The sequence below is a fragment of the Ixodes scapularis genome, unplaced genomic scaffold (genome assembly GCF_016920785.2).
Source record: "Ixodes scapularis isolate PalLabHiFi unplaced genomic scaffold, ASM1692078v2 PGA_scaffold11__112_contigs__length_91849675, whole genome shotgun sequence".
Lineage (NCBI taxonomy): Eukaryota > Metazoa > Arthropoda > Arachnida > Ixodida > Ixodidae > Ixodes > Ixodes scapularis.
The window spans coordinates 72,228,574-72,249,841 of record NW_024609837.1 but is presented as its reverse complement, the minus strand read 5'-3'; positions in this window follow the sequence as shown (position 1 = coordinate 72,249,841).

Here is a 21,268-nt window from a genome sequence, read left to right as displayed (position 1 = left end):
CCCATCAACTCGTAGCGTCGACTGTGCTTAGACTTGAGGTGAAAAGAAGTACAGTTTGGAAATTTATGCCCAAAGTGGCCAGTGAAAAATAGAAAACCAAAAGAGAAGCCCAATCCTGGTACTTGCCTAATGAAAAAATATCTCAGAGAGTTTTAGTGTAACACCAAACCATCTGGTGTGTTCAACGAACAGGCTGATGTAGGCAGCACACCAGCCTGGTAAACCCACCAGAGCGTTTGATGGCTGCACTATATGCATTGTGAACTCACGAGGTCAGCGTGATGTACTTACTCGTGGACTTGAGGGCAAACCAGACAGCTTGATATACCCATCAGCCTGTGTGTCAGACACATCAAGCAGTCAAGCAAAAAAATGACCGCATCTCTACGTGGTGAATGATGTTGATTGGGGCGAAGCTCTGGTGGTGCTGATGATACTGATTATATTGTTCATAGGTAGTGCTGATGGTGCTGATTTTTGTTTTATTGCTCATAGGTAGTGCTGAGTTCCGGGTTGCGTTTCGACTTCATCATTACTGCTTTATGGTCGGTGAAATGCAGAGCCAGTGGTTCTTCTAGCGGATCAGCTTGGATCCGCTAGAAGCCGTGGGAACGCATCTCCACCGCTTAAGTCAACGGTTCATGTCAGAAAGATAATGTGTGGTATGAATCGTGGTTATATACGCATTTGAGTATTTGACCGCAGCGCCCTTTCGTTTATAAACGTTGAGCCAATGCATGCAAAGTTTAACGAGATTATATACGCATTTTACCACAGCGTCCTCTCCTGTATAGACGTTGAGCGGCTACATGCAACGTTTCATCCGTAACAGAAACCCCAGCTCTTGAGTTACTATCACATCTCAGGCCCGTCTCGCAGTCGTGGCCGAGTGGTTAAGGCAATGGACTAGAAATCCATCGGGGATTTCTAGTCCATCGCTTTCAAGCATTTTTTTATGCGAGCATGGACGCTGGCCCGACGGACGGACAAGGCTGGACCCTAAGGAGCTTCGCCCCTAACACTCGAGCCTGGTGTGGTCGATGATGATGACGATGTTGATAATAATAAGAATAATAAGAATAATTTTATTTCACGTGTATTAAATGACAGAGTATTGATAATAATGACAATAATAATTTCTTAATAATACTAATCAAGTTTAATATTTATTGACCCATTCAGACTAGGGAAGTAGGAGGTGAATGCGGGTACATAAAACCCAATAAAGGCTTGTGACACCCTAAAAAATATACATATCTGTCTGCCCCGGTACAAAGGTAAAGTGGAATTGACACAAGATGAAAAAAGTAATGTTTAAGCTAGCACACAATTAGCTTCTCACAAACAGTCTATACACACATTCTGAGCAGTAAGTTAACCAGTGTCCCAATCCAAGCACTTGAGTTCTTGCTTCGGCATCTTCAAATATGTAACTTGGCAAATACCAGTCCGGGAGGGTTTTGAACAAAAACGCGACCTAGTACTCCCACATACATTGGCTATATCGAGTGGAACAAAGCTTCACTTCGAAACGAGAGGAGTGACGCGATGTGCGGATAGAATAAGTGCTGTTTCCAGATCGCTGTTCCAAAGGTAACGAAGTACAATAGTCTGAATAAACCGAGAACGAACATTTGGTAGTTTAAAGCTTGTAAAAATGTCAGCACCACCAGACAAATCTGTATTACAGGCAACGCTTGTTAATATACCTTTAAATAAAATATTAATTTTATCTTGCCACCGTTCTGAACAGTTACTAAACACCGTTACACCAAAACGGGGTATACTGTAAGCAAGCGCGTGAACAATTAGAAATCAAACAACGATGGGCAGAAATACTCGAGTATTAAAGAGCATACAGGCAATAGATCATAGCTTACCACAAAGGTAAGACATGTGTGAGTTCCATGACTTATCATAATTGAAATATACGCCCAGTTATTTTACATGGTCAACTGATTCAACAGATGCCTAATTACAAGGATTGCAGCTTGATGCGTGGAGTAAGAACTGCACATTACCCTGGTGTTTTTTAGGGGGCTTCAAAAACAGATAAGTTTTGTTTTATCACTGTTAATGTTTAGAAGGCTGTCCGTAACCCAATCCATTAAATGCGCAGAGTTGGCCTGAAGTACGTTGAGCGAATCAAAGAAATCAATATGACGCGCGGCAAGGAGGGTATCGTTGGCATATTGCTAAATGTTGGATCCATTTATAACATGGGCCTTGTCATTCACAAAGATATTAAAGAGCAAATGTGAAAGAATAGAAGCCTGAGGGATTCCCACCTTTAAAAAATAAGAGAGCTTTTAAAGTCTCCGATCACCGCAGGTTGGGTACAATCAGATAGGAGGCTTTCTGGTAAGAAAAAACAACGGGCCGCGAAACCCTAAATTTGGTAATTTTCTTAAAAGCAATTGATGGCTAACAGTATCAAGAAATAGAAAACAAACATATTTATTTTCACATGTTGGGTACAAATAATCGATGTCATCCAGAGCTGGTTGGGTACGTCATCTAGTGATAAAGCCATACTGAGTTGACGTAAAAATACCTTGCTTATCAATAAAAATGCTCATCAATTGAAAATGGTGTTTTTCTAGTAATTGCCCTATAATTGGATCCGCGCCGCGAGTGATACAAACTATTGTAACCGAGCAGCGCAGTAGCGTGTGTGTTATAATATGCTTTTCTCGGTAGTGTGGGTTCACCCGCTTCAATTTTCTCGGTGAAGGCCACGGACGTCAAAAGGCTAATATTATGAATTTCTGGCTAAATATTCTTCTATTAAAACGTATACTCTGCAACTCCAACAAACGGCCCGCACAACGACACAGACAGCATCCGCCGAAGCGACACTATTTTACTGATGAGGGCTAGCGAATCTCACGACACTTTCCGATTACCCACCGCACTCTGCTAACGCATATTGGGAGTGGGCAGTTTATCCGATTAAACTTCAGATTATTCAAGTAATGGTATAATTGCGATATATTTTGTTTTTGCTGTTTAATCGGAATCTTGTGCTCGACAAAGTCAGAAAAAAGTAAAAAAAATGACTACTTCAAAATTTATCACATATTTATTTTTTGGGGGGCATGGGGCTTGCACGGCAAACCATTTTAGCATGCTTGTAATTACCGTCGTGGCTGATTATACTGTTAAAATAATTTATTTATTTATTGATCCTTTGGGAGGAAGGATGGCACAAGGCCGCTGTGGGGGTAAGGGGGTTGAGGGAGGGGGGGGGGGGAGTGTCTGGTTTTTTCGAAATTGGCATCAGTTCCGCCGTCTTTGGTCTTCGGTGTCTTCTGCAGCACCTAAGTCATGCAGGCTATCCTGGAGCAATCGAAAGGAAAGAGTAAGTCAGCCTACACCATCCTGGTCAGACCGCTAACGCTACCAAAAGTGGCGAGAAGGTGTCTATTGGCTGGTTGATCGAACAGGTGTTGAGCGAGGGTTGCATGGTCGGAATGAGGGATGTGTACGATCGTGTCACGGCCGGTCGTGAATGCGGAGCAATCCCATATAAGATGAAGGAGGTCTGCTTTTGCTGTCTTCTGGCAGTGAGGGCAGCTTAGGGGAATATTGAGGTCGATAGGGAGCCACTTTTGAATAATATGTGGTGTGTATGCAGCGTTAGTCATGATTTTGTTAAGAAATACTTCTTGTGCGGGCGTGTATTTGTCGGTGGGGGAGAAAAGGGTTTCGGGTGTCGCCCTCTGGAGGCGATCCTTACTATCTTTCCGGATACGTGTGCGTAGATAGTGCAGAAAACTCCGAGGCGTCATCAAGGTCAAATAGGGATTTGCGAAGGGGATCTGTGAGGAGGGTGGGGTTGTAGTTACGTTGCTCCCACGTGCCTGTGTGGCGGCTGCATGTGCTGCAGCGTTTCCTTCTGGGACCCCGGTATGGGCTGGCGTCCAGAGGATCTGAACATCCGCGCCCAAGTCTTGAAGCATCCGAAGGCGTTTACGGATTTCAACAGCGGTAGCATCTTCGGTCGTTGGTGTTGACAGTTCTTCTAGCGCTGCGACGGAGTCCGTGTAGATTCGGTATGTACGCGTTAGCGTCTGTTCTCTTTGAAGATCAAAGAGGTTGGGAATCGAGCAGGTGCCTCCCCATATTGCTAATAGTTCAGCCTGCAGGGCGGTGCCTTGCGGTAGAGTGCATGTATGAGCGCCTGTGAGCTCTGGTCGAGAGGTGCACTGTTAGAAAAACTCCTGTCAAAATATGGGACACATACATGCTAACCTTGTTGCCACAACATGTACTGTATTACCGGACTACAGAACATGTTCCATACTTCTTTAGTACGGGACATGTTGTTGCTGAATGGGCAGCCACAACAAGTTCCATACACCATCATCACGGAACAAGTACTGTATGCTACAGGAAATGTACCATCGTGGCACACAGCAGCACATGTTCTGTTGCAAGCCATGCCAGAACATGTACCATTTTTACGAAGTACATTACATGTTCCAATGCGTCCAAAACGACACAGGTTACATTTCTTGTACGTACGGAAAAAGTTCAGTCTTGTTTGTGATAGTACTCGCCCCATTTTATGTTACTGCCGCTATTCATGAGTACATCCGGGCTTTGTATGTCACATGCCAAGCTCCTCCTTGAAAAAGTTGATATGCGACATGCAAGACAGGGATGTCCTGGCAGTTTGCAGGCGCAACTTGATGCACGTCTTTGCAACATAAAATTACCTGCAATGCGCAAATGTTCCCCAAACTTGTATGTATGGAAAATTTGAACTGTCGTATCTAATGCGAGCACTATCCTGAAAACAGAACAATGAATCTGTGACATATATACTTAGTAGAACAGCCAGGAATGCCATGATAAAGTGTTCACATGCTACGTCAAGTTTAGAGAGCATTGTACATGTAGTGACGGGGATAAAGGCAGATAAACATTTGTAAATAAATCGTTATCAAGTTAAGTTCACGCTTGGTCCTTTTGGTTCCAACCCATAGCAACGGACCCATTGCAAAGAAGACTGAACAGTTTGCTGCTTCAAAAATATTTATTTATTTTTCTTTTAAATGACTAGAGCAGATACACAATAAAAAAAAAACACAGTTCATGCCGCAAATATTTTGGGGGGCAGCTCAGCCATAAAAAAAAAATATCAAAGTGAGCAGTCTCCTAAAAAAATGTGACCAAAAATTATGCTGACATGCTACATCTCGAAAAGAACCATCTTGGCCTATACAACAAATTGTAATATTAACAATAGAAAAGAAAGATTAATCTAAACAAGCACCGAAGTTTCTTTCCACTTCTTTTGGAACTTCGAGAACTCTTGGAGGGCTCCCTGCGCCTTCAGATGCACCAGAGCAACTTTTCTTGACGACTGCCGGGACCCCTCCTGCGGGTTCATTGCCACAAGTCGCCTGAAAAAAGAGATAACATAAATAATGGGTGGGATTTCTTAGAGGAGGGTGTATAACAGAAGCTAAGGAGTTCCTGGCTTCTTCTTTAACTTCTCTATCGGTTAGTAATCCAATCTGGACAAATTCAAAACCTCGTCTGTCGTATACTTTCAAGCCGAGACACGCCCTTAATTTGGACAGTCAGTGCACACACCATGAGCCTCCAAGTGGGATCCTTGCATCAAGACGAATTGTGATTGTACACACACACAAAAAAAAAAACGATTCAGCTTACTGGCATCAGTTTTCAGTAATAACTGGACACATTTCGGATCTTGTGTCAGCACACAACGCTAAAACATTCTACAACCCGAGACGGAGGCTACAAAGAAGGACGAACACATCCGTCTCAATTGAAACGTATGTCTTCGAAGCCTCCATCTCGGTTTGTAGAATGTCATATTAACCAGCTCGCCTGTCTAGTAAAGTTGTACCCAACGATACTTCGGTTAAAAAAAGGAATTCACAGTACCAGTAAATGCAATATTACAAAAAAACTTGCCTGAAGTGCTTAAGCAGAATATTCTGGTTATTATTAGAGGGAGGTTAACATTTGAGCCCGTTCTCGTTTCGCCCTTCTCACTTGGCCCTTCTCAAAACAACCATTCTCAAAAAGATCTTCTCTCTTGGACCTGGTGCATGTGGTCCTTTCTCGTTTCGTCCTTCGCATTTCAACCTTCCTCATTTGAGTCCGCTCTCGTTTCGCCCTTTTCACCTGGCCCTTTTCAAAACAGCCATTCTCAAAAATATCTCGCTTTGACCCGTCGCACTTGACTCGTTCTATACAAAAATCGTTTTTTTTTTTTTTTTTTTTGGGGGGGGCTATAATAATAAGTACATTGATATATTTTGTGTGTGCGTGTGTGTGTGTGTGCCACGCTACAGGCATACTCTCTCTGCCAAGGATTTTAGCAGTGCGTCGAGATCGTCGTGAAAAGCTACTAGCTGACAATAAAACAGACCAAGTATTTATCGCAGCCAGATCATATTCCGAAATGTCACGTTTTTTGGGGTCTCTCGACTTGGGACAATGCCACCACTTCTATATGGCAGTGTTTCTCAAATGGGGGTCGCGAAGGCATCTATAGGGGTCCGCGAAGCCATGTCTTATCAGTCAAGCACGACAATATTAGTTGTCTTTCTTCACGTCGTTAAGAAACGTTCCAATTTTTGGGTGAGTACTCTCGTGCGTGTGTCAATGAGATAAGTCTACTTCACACTGGCAATTAGTTATATCCATTTATTAAATCATTATCATGATAGCCTATACCTTTCTATTCCCCTCACCCCGAGCGGGGTCCTCCATCATCTCCGCCTTTCTACAAGGGGTCCGTGAAACATCAAACATCAATGGTTGAGAACCACTGCTAATATGTATGCTATTTCTGTTCAAACAAAGTTTCCAAATTAAATGTTCATCGCTTTTTTTTTCGTTTGCTTAGAGGAAGAGAAGGACTCGTCATTGTACGATTCTCAGTGCGCACATCTACACATAACATATACCTAATGGTATATCTTTCTTTGCCATAAATACGTTGAAGAGCACACCATCATTCAAAAGTATGCCAAACTGCTTAGGATGTTGGCAAGGACACGATAACAGATTAGCTACATAATTTATTGCTAACGGCCTATTATGTCATTAACGCTGTCAAAAAGTATTTAGCAGCTATTGCTGCTTCCCAGACAAAAAAATCGCCTATTTATTTCTTCATGAAATGCAATATCCACTAGACAATTCTACCACCTGAATGAAATAGAACTGTCCAAACGATACATTTTTCCAAAGCAAATTCACAGCGCACATTTTCATAACTGAAAGGCACATCTATAGTTACCTCTAAACGAACTTCAACGCTGCTAGCAGCTCAGCAGGGTACTTTAGGTATGTGGCGTACATCAGCTCCATGGCAGGGAGGAAGCTGACTCCTTCGAAGCACCTGGTGCCATCCAGTGGCAGTCGAAGATGCTTCTGCCTGAAAAAAGGTCATTTTTTTAGTCATAAAGGCACGCTGAACCGAACGTTTATGATTTTAACTGTGTTTGAGAGCATTAATACCTAGGACTTCGGGAATTATATTGTTTTCAAACATGGCATACCTTTTCAGTTTTTATCTGGGGAGGAGATTCTCAGTTTCTTCCGGTTAACATATATATCCATGAGTTTTATCGCTTTATTCCGGTGATATATACAGTATTTTCCTTTAATTCACAAGGAGAAATCGCACTCCGTTGAGGTGAATGAACTTGATAAGTGATAAAAACAAGTCAAATCCCATCCTAAAAAAAAAAAAGTGAACTTGACATTTAAAACCCAATTACAATTCACGAGCATGCTCCTGAATGTGTGAAGCTGCATGCATAATGCGCGACTCTGGTCGCATATTCACGAGCAAGCTCGTGAATTGCGAGGTTGGTTAGGTCATGATGGGGCGAAAATATTTGTTTGAGGGGCTCTGCAGTAAGTTTTATTGCCAGAGCGAAGCTCTGCTGCCACTATGGTTAGGATTCGGGTCGTCCAATCAAAGATCATCAACGCGCGTCGTGCGTACAGCCACTTCCAGTTGAGCTGCACGACGTCGCGCATGTAGCATTACTCTACATAAAAAGGGTGTCCTCAGGCCATAAGCGGGAGTTCACTCTGAGCATGCGCAGCGTTCAGAGAGCTCCGATGTGGCGTCCAGTGAATACCACCTATTACAATAAAGGTTTCAACTCGACCGGGGTAATTTCGAAGTAAATTTGTTTATCAGAAGCTCGAGTTATTTAGGAAATATCAGTCCTGAAAAAATGGCATTAATTTAGTACGCAAAACGCCCGGAGCATCCACGGCACGCACACGAGTATTACCACGACGATGATTGATTACTGGCTCAGCGCGGATAAGTTTACTGGGCGACTCAAAATATCGCACGATAATGCGTTACTATTCCTAAGATGCAAAAGCCTGCACTATTTCTCTGAATCAAGCAGGTGCCACCCTTATTTCACCGCATATTTAGCAAGCTGCCAAGATCGCTCACACGGTCGAGTGGCAGAGGAACATCGCCGCAAGGTACGAAGTCAGAGTGTCACTATCTGCCCCTTTCAGGCTCAAAGGATTATGCAGGAAGGTCAACAATGAAGTGGACGAGACTAACAGCAAGGCACTGTGTCAAGTGAAACACAGGAGCAAATTTGTTGAATGTGTCGAAGGTGTGGTATACAAAATACCACTGTCGTGTGGAAGATCCTACGTCGGGCAGACTGGGAGATGCCTTAACGAGAGACTAAGGGAGCACAACCATGCATGCGGACAACTGCAAGCACCTGGCAACCTTGCAGCGCATTGTTCAAAATGCAACTGCAAAGCTCTCCTTGACACTGCTTCCATCTTGGCCAGGTCAAAGGACAGAACAAAGCGTGAAATAATCGAGGCTTTTCACATGGCCTCGGGTAGACACGGAGCGTGCGTCAGTGAGCCATCACTAGCTTTGCGACAAGAACAAATAGATCTACTCAATAAGATACCAAACTTGTCGGAGCAAACATCAGGCCCCAGGTAAACGCTACAAAAACACACCATCCAGTTCGTATATCAAAGAGGCAGCTACAGAAAACACCATCAAGTTCAGAAGCCAACAAATTCAAGACATCAACCATTCGTTTTCTTAGCCGCAATTTTGGAAATACGGGTCGGGGGAGAGAAAAGAGAAAGAAATTAAACAGTTGTTAGTCTGCGCCAATTCATGCATGTTTTTGTCTGTCTTTCTGCATTAACTTCATTTCTCCAGTTTTTTTCCGCGTAACTACGCAGCGCAGCATACCATCAATACTAAGTAGGGTCGGGCAGTATGCCGCCCCGAATTAGGAACTATAAAAGGCCTCGCTTTATGCAGCTGGGAAGACGAGACGCTACACGCTGGGCATCCCGAACTTGGAATATACGACACCCTTAGAGATAGTAAAATAGCACTGCGTTAGGAACAACTTAACGTATACGTACCTTGGAAAACAAAGCCGTCTACGCACCGCTGAACGCCTCTGACGACGCGATAACAACGTCGAACTCGCCTTCCGAACGGGCAGCAGCACTCCGCAGCTCGAGGGCCCACGCCGGCCGGCAGCGGCTTGCGCATGCGCAGGTGAGAGATGTCTTCCTGCGCGCGGCGTAACACGGCTCACGGGCACTGTACTTCCGCGGTCTGATAGAGTTCCATTGAAATGGCTGGATATCCGGCACTTTTGGGCGCGTTCAATTCGCTTATACCAGTTGAACCGACTATAAACTGTAGTCTTGTAAGGCGTTTTTTATTTATACGGATAAGCTCATACTTATTGCCTAAATCGCACATTTCAATGCATATGGTACAGTTCCCGTTTTTGAAAGCAAACAGCACATTGTATGCATTTCCAGAAAACGGGACATGTTCTATTCGGTTTTTCCACGTAGATTGACGGAATTTTCTAACAGTGTGCAATGCCACGCTAGTCCGGCTCGGTCCGCCAAAAAACTGGCGTCAGTGTAAATGTGAATGTGTCCATTATTTTCAGCGTTGTGGTGCTGGTAGGCCATGCGGTTACGGAGGTCGGAGTTTTGTGTAGGTATCGCTTTGATGGGTTTTAGGCTGATGACGGGGCTATCCCACGGCGAAGCTTCATCAAGGCCGCTCCAGGCAACGTGACGCTGAAGGTCCCATGCTAGGGTGCTTCGCCCTTGTAAGGTATTTTCTAATCTAGAGGTAAATTGGCTACGTGCTTCAGCCATAATGACATCTATGGGAGGTATTGGCACCGTGGCCAAGAGCCTGTCGTTGCGTACGTGTTTGGGCAGACCGGCGATGGTGCGCAGCGTGGCCCTGTGCAGGCGTTCTATGTCTCGTAGCAGGGTTGGGGTGCAGTCGTAGGCTGGTGTACCGTATAGTATCCGGCCAACAGCCGTAGCACGCGCCAGTGTTTGACGAGATTGCTGCCGGGCTCCACCATATTTATTGGAGACCCGTCTAATGGTGTGTAGCAGTGGGGACCAGTGTTTGCGCAGATGTTTAGTCCACGCTTTAGGGCTATTACAGCTGGCGATCTGAATCCCTAGGATGCGAATCTGGCCATTTCTAGACTGGATGTCCTGCGAGCCGATGTGGAGGGTAATTTGGTGAGCGGGGTTCGTCACGTGCTTGCCATCTACACTGAGCAGTTCTGTTTTTTCCGGGGATAGCTGTAGACCTAGCTCCTCGAGAGTTTGCGAGACGCTGAGGACCGCCGCCTGTGGTTCGATCTGCATTGTTTGACTGTCCGGGTAATTCGCTGCTTCAGTCCAAATTGTAACATCGTCTGCATATATAGTAAACCGGGCAGCAGTGTCACGTTCAGGCCGCTGGGCCACCCGTGTCATTGCTAGATTAAACAGCAAAGGTCCGAGGATGGACCCCTGGGGGACCCCCCTATCCAAGAAATAGGTTTTCGGAGTCCATCCCGAGGCCTTTCCATTGAGTTGAATAGGTCGCTGTTGGAGGAACGAGCGAATCCAGTCTTGGGCACGTTGGCTTGGGTAGCGCTGCTCTAATTCTTGGAGTATGGCCTGCTGTGAAACATTATCAAAAGCCTTACGCATGTCTAAGGCTAAGATATAGTCGGGAAGCGCTTTCCTACTTCGGCGGTTAATGACACGGCGTAAGAGCCACAGACAATTGTGCGTCCCCATGTTAGGCCGGAAACCTGCTTGAGCCGGGTGCAAGCCGGGTTGTACATATTCGAGGTAGTGTTGAATGCGGGTATGGATCATTCGCTCCATAAGTTTGCAAGCGGTAGAAGTCATGGATATGGGGCGCAAATTACTCGGTGTAGACGGGTCCTTTCCGGGTTTAGGGATTGGGTAGATCAAAGCTAGTTTAAGACTATCTGGGACTTGCGCAGATGCCCAGGATTCGTTGAGAATTTCAAGGAGCTGACGCAAAGCCGCTTCGCTCAGGTTGCGGAGTTCTAGCCAAGTTATACGGTCATGCCCCGGTGCTGAGCGAGCCTTCCCTTGTCTGAGAGCTGCCATGAGCTCGCCGAGAGAAAAAGGCCGTTCAAGAGATTCATGTGGCGTTGAGATGGTGATTTCGGGGAGCGGTGGAGGGGGGTTGGTTTGCGCGTGCGGAAAAAAAGTGCGAATAACCTGGTCTTCCACTGCGATGGGATCGTTTCGGAGAAAGAGTTCATCGAGAGGAGAGGCACCTTTCTTCCGCCCTAGCATAGAGCGTAAGATGCCCCAGAGATGTCGTAGGCCCAGTTCATGGCTGAGTTTAGAGCAGGTGTCCTGCCAGCGTGATGTTTCGAGCTGGCATTGATATTGGATGAGGACCTTATAGTGGTCCTTTAGGCGCATGAGGTCTTTGTGTCACTTGCCTCCGTGTCTGTACTTGATAGTAAGAGACTGTGCCCTTTTCCACAGGTTGGCGAGATGTGCATCTATGGGCCCAACAGTGTCGTCGCAAGTAATCTCTTCAGAGGCCGTGATTCTGGTCTGCTCTAGGACGGAGGCGAAGGTCGAAAAATCGTTAAAATCTGTAGTAAGATGACTCCGAAAAAGTTCCCAATTTTTAATCCGGCGGGTGATTTTTACTCTGAATTTCTTTCGGTTCAAAGTGATAAAGATTGGAAAGTGATCGCTACCCCAGGTGGCAGTCGCGAGCTCCCAGTGACGGATGAGTTTCGTTGTTGACAACGTGAGATCGGGAGAGGTATCTTGTTGTTTAGCATGAAGGCCAATCCGCGTGTAGGTGCCTGGGATGTTCCCAATATCGAGTTCTGTGAGTTCAATAGCGTCAGCCAGTGTTTTACCTCTGGTGTCCGCGTTTGGGTACCCCCAGTGTTGATGGCGGGCGTTGAAGTCGCCGCCAATTAGAAGAGGGGTCCCGTTTGCGTTCACCTGCAAGCTCTTAAGTCACGCAAAGTCGTCGTCAGCATGCTTACCCGTAAAAGGGCGATAATAGACGGATGCAATCATGAGAGGTTGTTGTCCAGGAGGACGCACTTTAGCAGCAACGATCTCACGCACCACTGTGCAAAGGTTTGGTAAGTCTAAGGCTGCAGCTGTGCAGTAAGCGCGTATTAAGAGCGCTGCTTGGCCCTTTGCTAACGGCTGCGAGTGTCCCTTGTATAAGTGCGTGATGGATGGTTTCTGGAATACTGTATAGCCAGGAAGTGTACAGCTGCCTCGAGTCTCCTGCAGTAAAATGGCCAGAGGTCGTAGTCGCTGTATGTTCTCGCGTAGCAAGGCTCCTGTCTGACCAAAGCTCCGGCAATTCCATTGTATACAGATCGGTGAGAAACCTATTGCGCTTCGGAAGGTCGCCGTCGTTTGGGCTCATCATTCATCGTTAAAATATTTTTTTTTGATTTCCGCTAGCATGTCTTGCATCTTTTTTTGAGGGACAGTGGTAACAGTATGGAATTCATCGCGGAGACTCGGTTCGAGACGATGATTCTCCGCTTGGCGCTCGCCCCGGATGATGTTGAGCACGCTCATATACTTGGAGTGCTCGTCTAATAAAGGGACTGTAGGGGCCTGTTTTGAAGTTGTGTGGTGCGACTGAGAGCTTGCTGTGGTTTTATCTACCTCGAGAGCGGGAGCGACTGTGAGCCCGAGACCGGGACCCGGCTCTGGGGGCTGGTTGTGTAGCTTTGTTCACGTCAGGCGCCGGTGTTGGGACGCCCATGACCTTGAGTGGGCCAGCACCTGCTCCATTTGGTCATGCAGCCGTTTGTTTTCCTCATGGAGGCGCTTATTCTCTTGCCGCATGTCATTCATCATTTGAAGAATCTCAGGAGGTAGAGAGGATGCCGGCTTGGGGGGCGGCGGGCCACTGACTTCTGCCCATGTTACGTTACGTTTTTCAGGTGGGGTCCGCGGGGTTGGCGGCTTTGATTTGAGAAGTCGGCTAGGGCAGGCAGAATTTAGGGAGAGATGTCCAGGTACGCAGCACGCGGCACAGAATGGTTCCTCGTCACATGACTCAGTGGTGGGGTGACGGCGTCCACAGTCCCTACACACAGTCTCCGCTGGGCAAAAACGTGCGATCTGGCCGAGGCCGTGGCAATTGTAGCAGGCGACTAGTTTGGGACGGTACGGATAGACATGGACCACCTCAAAATCAAGTACCATCCTAGGTGGGAGCTCGGGAGCGTCGAAAATGAGGAGGAGCATTCCTGTTTTCCCCAGTATTCGCATATCCAGAATGGTTGCACTCTCGCACCGCAGGTGCTGTTGTAGATACTCTAAGGTGTGCTCGGGGCGCACCCTGATAACACCCCGGCAACCGTAGGGACTGGTAGCAGGTGGACGTTCTATCTGAACCTCGTAAGTCTGAAATTGACCGTTAAGCTTACTGACTAGCCGAGAAAGTCCTAGGAGAGCTTGGGCATGCGCGTCATCTCTTACGGTGATTCGAATACTGTTTGCTCGAGTGTCGTAACGGTAGATAGCCATGAGGGCAATGTCTTGTGTCGGAGCTGTACTTTCAATAGCATGAGTTATGGCCTGTTTAGGCAAATCATGAACGTTTACTTTGTTGAGCGGTCTGACAGTCAGGATATGTGGAGGGCGACTCACCCTCTCCAGTCGTAGCTGCTCCGGCTTGGGCGGCTTGCGCTTCTTCGTCACGGTCTTCCATCCCTCGTCCTCCATCGTCACGGCGACGTTATCTTCAAGAGCCATTTCAGCGTCCGGAAGCTGAAGAACCGGTGGCCTGAGCGTCGACGCAGTCGCTTGCGGGGCATCGGTCTGCATTGCAGGGACATGGATCGCCTTCGAGGAGAAACAGTCGAAGCGGCGAGCCACTTGAAGCCGGTAGGTTTAGTCGACTAGGCTGGCTGTGCCCGGCGACAGGCGCAATCGGCGACTGCCAGTAACTTAAAAATTACCTGACTTCAAAACGGCTCGCGTGTTAATATGTCTGTAGGCGTTACAACGTGAAGTTTAAAACAGGAATGCAATATGGCATTTATGACATGGCAAAAATTGTTAAAACAAAAGTGAATTTACGTCTTTCAGGCAATATGACAAATGAAAATCAACTAACGTATTATTACTAGATTAATCTATTATAAGGCATCGATTAGTGGGGTTAATTTTTTCAAACCACAGCTCCAATCAACATTCAATGTTTTGCTATGGTTTGTGCGAGAGAACAAACATATGTGGTACCAGCGGTTGCATACAAACCACAACGCTAAGACTATGGAAGCATCCGACTTAATAATAATCGCATTGTTGAATTTACACGCCCGTGAGACGATACAAGAGCAACAAACGTCTAATGAGGAGGGCTCAGCTCAGCCGGAAACGGTCTTGCGCGGTCGACACATCTATACAACACTTTCAGAAGCTGCCTACTCTTTGAAACGCGTGCGTGTGTCCTTCGAACGCTGGTCTACAGATAGCGGTTTGACACTAACGTGACGTTATTCCTACGCCGAGTGTGTCAGGTGAATGAATATTTAGCAGAGCACCTCATACTGCATTGCGAGGGCCTACAGCCAGCCAGTGCAGAGGAGTTGGCCCAACCTTCCAGTTGGATGCAACTTCTGGAGGTGGTTCTGGGCTCTGTGAGAAGGCCAGAAAACCCGCATCCACCCTCCGGAGCAAGCTCCAGTGGTAGTGCCAGCATCAACGTGGCCTAGAGGAGTGGTATTAAGCAAACTAAGAAACGCTTAGAGAATTGGTGGCGAAAGATCTATCACCGATGACGCTAACCACAATAGACCGATTTCACCAGCCTGTTTGGGTACGCCTCCGCTCCCGCAATGCGTGAAGGGAACTTTGGTCTTTTTACACGTGCCACTACGTCGCTGGAGCTCTGCGCATGAGGAGCACGAGACTTCTCCAGCACTGCCACCTGCCTACCGTGAACTAAAGTTATGGCGGCTTCACGCATGCTCCGAACGCTTGGTGAGATCGGTCTATTCACCCTGACCCTAAGAACTCCCCACCCCATAAGCTTGGGCGTGAATATTCGCACCCGCAGGTTACAAAGGGAACAGCTGCAATTTCACAATCATCATCGGTGATGACGTTAGAACACCTGGTGCCCCATCGTCTTTATTTTTTGCTTTATTTTTTTCTTTAGAACACGTAATACGGCGTTTTTTTTTTTTTTTTTTTTTTTTTTTTTTTTATTCAGGCTTTAATTGTCTTTGCTTGGACATGTGCATTGACAGCTTCAGAATTTTTTTTCCTTGGTAGTTTTCGCGGTATCGCGTTCCGCATTAGAACAGCCACGCTTTTACATGTGTAACAGTTTGAGTCGCTTAAGCTTGTGCCACCCAACAACAAGACCTAACAAGTCCGATTTCGCAGCGCTTCCTGGGCTAAGCAGAAGGCCTTTCTCCACGGTCACGCAGTAGGCGCTTCAAAGAATGGTGCTACTTGTAGGAACCCCTTATTTAATAACCTTAGGCGTGGCGAACACTACGGTCGCATTCTACTGGGTGCTCGACACTTAATGACGATGTCAGAAACGCAGGATGTGTCCAGTACCGAAACGATGTCCAACGACTGCCGAGACGTGTTGCAGGTATCGCTGCGACCGTAGTGTGGAATAAAACAGGACTGGGGGGAGGGACAAACTTTTTTTTCCTTGGTAAGTTAGGGTAGTTTGTTCATTGGGTGGTCGGCCGGTCGACGAGGTTCTACTTTTTGGCGACGTGCACGAACGAAAGCGTCGTTGTGGTCGGCCTTCTACGATTGGCCGATTACTGACTATGACGTCAGCAAAGGTTTCCTCAGGGACAGGAATAAGAGTAATATAAGAACTTCAATTTCGACGGTGTTGGCAATGTTGCTTTCAGAGCGCAATGATTTAGAGCTTCCACCATGCTCATTAAAACACCATCTAACTTGATTTTTGCAAGGTAATGACGTCACGAGAGGAAACCATAGGAGGTGCCACCAAAACATCCTTGTCGCTAATAAACCATTCTAATATCTACAAGTCCTCAGCCCGCAGCGTGCAATCTCCTCAGTCCAGCACGCGCATGTTTGTATAGCTTCGAAAAGCGAGCAAATCACGCGCCATAAACACGAGCACTGAAAATGGAACCGGCCAGAAGCCCTTTTCTTTGCAAAGGTTTAGGCTTCGTTCACCATTACGCTGAGATTACAGCCAAAGCTGCAAGCGTGAGCTTGCAAGCGTCCTGGGTTTGTGGAGGGTTTTTCTTCTGCTAGCGCTCGTCCTGCTGAATAACATTTCAAAGCTGCGATCTCGTGCTCTTGTAGTTCTAGCATTGGCTGCAGTCTCAACTTAAAGGGGCCAGGACACCAAAACTAACCAATATCGATTACTCGTGGTATGAAACACGCAAAGGTGACCTAGCATACACAACACGTTTCTCGATTTTAGAGCGCAGCTCTTAGGCGCCCGTTTCCTGCTTGAGCGGCGTCGCCGTCGCTGTCACCGTCGCCGTCGGCCTAACCGCGCAGGGCAATATGGGAAATGTCCCATAATGCACCGCGTGGGACCCTCGTGACGAGACGTGTGACGTCACGAGGGTCCCGCGTGGTGCATTATGGGACATTTCCCATGATGCAACGCAAGGGAAGGAGGAGGAGGAGGGGAAGGGGAGGAGGAGGAGGTGAAGGGAAGAGGAGAAGGGAAGGGGAGAGGAGGAAGATTGAGGGGGAGGAGGAAGGAGAAGGAAAGGAAGGAAGGAGCTTGGAGGATGAGGGGATGTGCAGGAGGTGATGACGGAGGAGGAAGGGAGGAGGACGAGGAGGAGGAGGAAGAGGAGGGAGGAGGGTAAGAGGAGTAGCTGGGAGGATGAGAAGATGAGGAGTAGGGAAGAGGGGTATACCCTCCCCTCAGTACCCTTGCCCCCTCCTCCTTCTCAAGAGCTGTGCTTTAATTCAGCGTTGCAGGCTGCTGTAAGTCTCATTTTAGGACCATCATTAATTAAAATATTGAATTTTTCATTATCAATTGTTTGCATCTGGAAACCAGGCAACTTTGGCAGAATACCGACATAACCAGTCTCGGAATGAGAACGTCTTGTTCGCGTTTGACGCGGACCACTGTCAGCTCATTGCCGGACCTGTGGGTGCGATGACGAGCTCACCAGCATAACCGTCCTTCATAGGAACAAGAACTCCTTCGCGCCTGAAGTGCTGGAGGCCTTGGCCATCGAAGAAAAGTGAGAAGATTGCGGTCTGCCACACCCTGTTGAATACTAGGCTAAAATATTTTTATAAGAGTTTATTTTGCCGTTAGACGAAGAAAAAGAAAGAAAAAAAGGGCCTAGGCCGATAGAAGACAAAGTAAAATTTAGTTGATAGTCAGCGTTGTCTTTGTCCAGTTCTTTCCTTCGTGTCCTTGTTTTTTCGTGTTGAGCTGACCTGATTGCCAACAAAATGTTATCACCTTGGTGTAGTGGTTAATGCTCGTCGCCAAAATGTAGTAATCGCATGGGGCCATTACGAATGGGTGGAAAGAGACAGGGAAAGCTAGGATAAAGACAGCGCCCCGAAAATCCTGTAGAGATGCTGGAAAGGCTTACATTGCCGGCGCGTGGGCAGCGGGGTGCCGAGGTGCGGGGCCCAAGGCGGGAACCCCGACGAAAGGAAGAGACGTCACACCAGCTCGGAGTTTTTGTGAAGACTGTTCTTATTTGCAATATCTACATCAATCAGCGCGTGCCGCTGTCAAGCACGCGGCGCGCGGCACCATCTCAAATGCAGCTGAAAACGCCATCTAGATTATTTACAGCACACTACATCTTCTCCTCCCTTAATAGAAAAATAAATGTTGGATAATTTATTAGGGAAGAGAAGAAAACAGCTTACTCCTTAAAGAAAATACAAAGTTCACGCACACACAAAATTCTTACCAACCAATCAGTACAAGCAAAAATAATTGTGAAGTGGTCGGAGAAAATAAGGATAACGAAATACATTGGAAAGATACAATCATAAATGATACACTTTGTACTATGTCGAGAACTTTTCAGTCAGACTGAAAAGTGCTCTCTTCACTGCAACGAAAAAAAGTCACTGGCGAGTCCTTTGAAACACGAATAACACTTTCGCCTCTGCGAGTGAAATGAATGACTAGACCTTAGAAACGTAACAAATAACACTTTCAAAAAGCTCACGGTTTGACGAGTCATTTGAAACAAAGATTAACACTTTGACCATAACCTCTATGTACATAACATGGAAATATGAAAATATACCTAAGGCAGTTCATCCAAAACTTCCATGTCCATGACATGAAAATTTCTACATTTGAACACATGAAAATGTGAAAATGCAAAAAACAATGCAAGCATAACTATCTGTTCACATCTATCCCATAAAAATACAGTGCACACTATGAAATTGCAAACCACTATGACTTAAGTCCCAGAGTTTTTAAGGAGCGTCTTTGGAGTACATATCCACTTGAAAGTCACGAAATTTTGCGGGAAGTCGTCTACGCCGCGTGGGGCGTTGTGGTGGAGTGTCCGATGGGGATTGTGGTGGAGTATGATATGTCCTTGGTGGTGTGTCTGCACCACCGTCACCTGTTGTAGAAGTCGATTCTTGGGTTGCCTCGGGACTTGAATCCAGGTCTTCTGCTAAACCAGGAGCCACTGAAGGCTCGGAAAGCATGGAGGTCTTTGGCCCAACGGAGTGCAGGGACTCCGCTGAGACCGTTGCGGAGCTAGATGACGGCAGCTCGCTCCAATACCCGAGTCCCAGTTGAGATGAACTTGATGCGGTGCTCAATATCGCAACGCTTGTAGGAACGGAAGGTTCAGGACCCTCTTGGAAAGCGAGCCTGGAGGCCTCTTGGAAGACTGCAGCCGGGGCAGCCGGCGGGACTGGTGGTTGGCTGCTGGCTTGGACTGGTACAGCAGCGCGGAAGGCCGCTTGGAGACCGGAATCAGGAACGGCACCGGGGACTGCGGTGGCGGGAAGGCCACCGAAAACCACCGCATCTTGCACGGTACAGGGTACCACGGAACTGGCGCCGCGTACACCGGGGACAGGAAGGGCACCGGGTACTACCGGTACATGGGCAGCACCAGGGACCACAGCTACATGGGCTGCAGGAGCCGTATGATGATGAACGACGCCTGGCACAGCAGGATCATGGGCAGCGCCAGGGGTCGCTTGACTATAGGCACCAGGCACCACAGCAATATGGCCAGGGCCGGGTGCCGCAGTAGCATGGGCGGCCACAGGGGCCGCAGTGACATGGACGACCTCTTGGGCCGTCGGGGCAGGACCGGCGGCAGGGGCCGCAAAAACAGGACCGGCCGCAGTGGCAGGAACGGCAGCAGGGGCCGCATGGACAGGAACGGCAGCAGGGGCCGCAAAAGCAGGAACGGCAGCAGGGGCTGCAAAAACAGGAACGGCAGCAGGGGCCGCAAAAGCAGGAACGGCAGCAGGGGCCGCAAAAACAGGAACGGCAACAGGGGCCGCAAAAGCAGGAACGGCAACAGGGGCCGCCCGCACAGGAGTGACGCTGGGGGCCGCATCACGCAAAGTTGCAGGTGCCGGACCCTCAGGTGGCACATGGCCCAGGCTTATAGCTGGAGCCGCATTAGTTGAAGTAGGTAATATGTCATCATCCATAAGCCACCACGGCTGACGTTGGGGTGGTTTCAATGTTGTACGTGTCATTTTGTCTGCATTCCATATGGTTCCATCATCTAATCTATATGTGGCTGGCCCAACTTGTTCATGTATATGTTGTGGTGGGGCATATTTGTTGCGCATTTTCCCTCTAATGTTAGGTTTGAAAACCTTTACTGCTTGCCCAGGAGCAAAAACAGGGTGCTTGACTGCTCGCCGGGCATCTGAATACTGTTTCATCTTCGTTTGATATGCCTTGACTCTATCAGGAAGCTCTTCCTGAACGACCTGCGGAGGGACGGCGGACTCTGGGGTCCCTCGCCCTTGAAGATGCAGTCGCGTCCGGTGGGTGCGACCGTGTAAAAGAAAAGCTGGCGTTTCTCCAGTCGCGGCATGGCGCGTACTCCGGTATACCCCGAGATATTCTGTAATGGCTTCGGAAAGCGGACGATGTTGGACGAGAGCCAACTGAATAACAGACTTAAGGACTCTATAAAATCTCTCTACCTGTCCATTAGCTTGGGGATGGTAAAGGGATGACTTCACATGTTTGATACCATGCGTCTTCAAGAAATCGCTGAACTCCTTTGAAATAAATTGTGGACCATTGTCTGTCGTGATCTCTTGCGGCAAACCCTCGCGGGCAAAGACAGACTTCAAAAACTTAATGACTGTAGCAGTCGTGACGTTGTGGGCTGGTGCCACTTCAGGCCACTTACTGTGGTAATCTACCAGTGTAATGAAAAACCTCTCTTGAGCTGGGGCTCGTTCAAAGGGACCTACTATATCCATGCCCAGTTTTACCCATGGACGGTTGGGGAATTCAACTGGTTGAAGAGGTGCTGGAGATGCCTTTGCAGGCTTGTCTGTCGACTGATATACCGAACAGTTCTGAACTTTCGTCCTGACATGTTGACTTAAATGCGGCCACCAGTAAAGCTCCTTGATGATACTGGTGGTGCGCGAGATACCTTGATGGGTTTCGTGAGCTACATCAATCACTTGATCGCGGAGAGTGGACGGAACCACTATTTTCTCTCCTTGGAACAACAAGGCATCGGTGACTGAGAGCTGGTCTCTTACAACGAAATACGGCTTGAATTCTGGAGGCAACTTTTCCTCTGAGGGCCATGTGTTTGAAAGGTATGTCATAATAACTGGTAATACAGGATCTTTTAGAGTTTCTTCCTTGAACTCCTTCTGTGTGAGACATGCACAGACAATTCAAACAACCTCTTGTTCAACA